The sequence below is a fragment of the Seriola lalandi genome, unplaced genomic scaffold (assembly GCF_002814215.2).
Source record: "Seriola lalandi dorsalis isolate HSWRI2012SDOR001 ecotype SW California unplaced genomic scaffold, Sedor1 jcf7180002006785, whole genome shotgun sequence".
NCBI classification, from domain to species: Eukaryota; Metazoa; Chordata; class Actinopteri; order Carangiformes; family Carangidae; genus Seriola; species Seriola lalandi.
Window position 1 is genome coordinate 1 of NW_019477438.1, and position 1,178 is coordinate 1,178.

General features: G+C 47.7%; 1 pseudogene; it reads left to right on the forward strand.

Moving 5' to 3' along the window:
• Positions 1-263: 263 nt before the first annotated feature.
• On the forward strand, positions 264-1,164 carry LOC111671278 (ankyrin repeat and SAM domain-containing protein 6 pseudogene; annotated as a pseudogene).
• The last annotated feature ends 14 nt before the right edge of the window (positions 1,165-1,178 follow it).

The window sequence follows — 1,178 nt, forward strand, 5'->3', positions numbered from 1 at the left end:
GAGTTCAGCTTGCTTGCCTGTGTTTTCAGTGTCTGATGTCAAATTGCTTAGTGTACCTTCAGTGTGCACAAGCAGTGTGTACAGTAATGGACCTGCTGTGGCAGTGATGCACTTTCTCAACCATGTGAGAGTTGACTCCGCTGAAAGAGGAGTAGCACCCTAATGAAAATATAACATTTTTGATCAACTGTGTTCAGCTGAGGAAATTAGATATTTGAGTTCCACTGCCTTTCTCATCCTCTGTGTCTCCATCTTCCACCCAGGTTTGGTCACCTGACCGTTGCCCACATCTTGCTGGAGAACGGGGCAGAGATTAATGGACGGAACAGGCTGGGTGCAAGTGTCCTGACAATGGCGGCCCGTGGGGGACACACTCATGTAGTCAAACTACTCCTGGAGAGTGGGGCTTATGTTGATGACTATGATCATCTGGCTGTGGCTGCAGAGGCAGTCTCCAATGGCAACAACAATAACAGCTGCAGGTTGGGGCTGGTTTTTTTTTCAGAATCCAATTTAGAGTTTATTTGAATAACATCTTTAGGTCTAAATCCTTGTCTGGGAAAGTGGTCTGGTTCTATCCCTTTGTTTTCCACAGCACGGCTGGTTTTGGAGGGGGTGAGGGTTGTCCAGAAGGAGGAGGTGGCAGAGAATTCATGGACATCACTGCCCTTATGGTGGCATCTCAGCATGGCCATGAGGCCACAGTGCGCCTGCTGCTAGAGTGGGGCTCTGATGTCAGCTTTTCCCAGAAGACCACTGGCTGGGGTCCACTGATGGTGGCCACCCTCAGTGGGAAGGTTAGGTTAATGATGGATGGATAAAAGATTGATGGATAATACATTTTGACTCTTGTGGGTCTCATTTGGGGATGTATCGTTTCTTGTGTGCCATTTAGACTTACATGTTGTTTATTTTTACACAGTTACAGCACTAATGCATATGGAGTAATATCCCAGCATGGTATCTGATTGTAACTGGATGGAAAACAGAATAAAGATGTGTGTGTTTTGAAGGTGGTTGTGGCTCAGCAGCTGGTGGAACGTGGAGCTGACCCAGACCGAGTCAATGTTCTGTCTAAGACAGCCTTTGAACTGGCCATGCAGCTTAAACAGAGAGACGTCAAGGCCTATCTGGACTCCATCACCACTGTTCGACCCCAGACAGGTAGGGCCTGACGA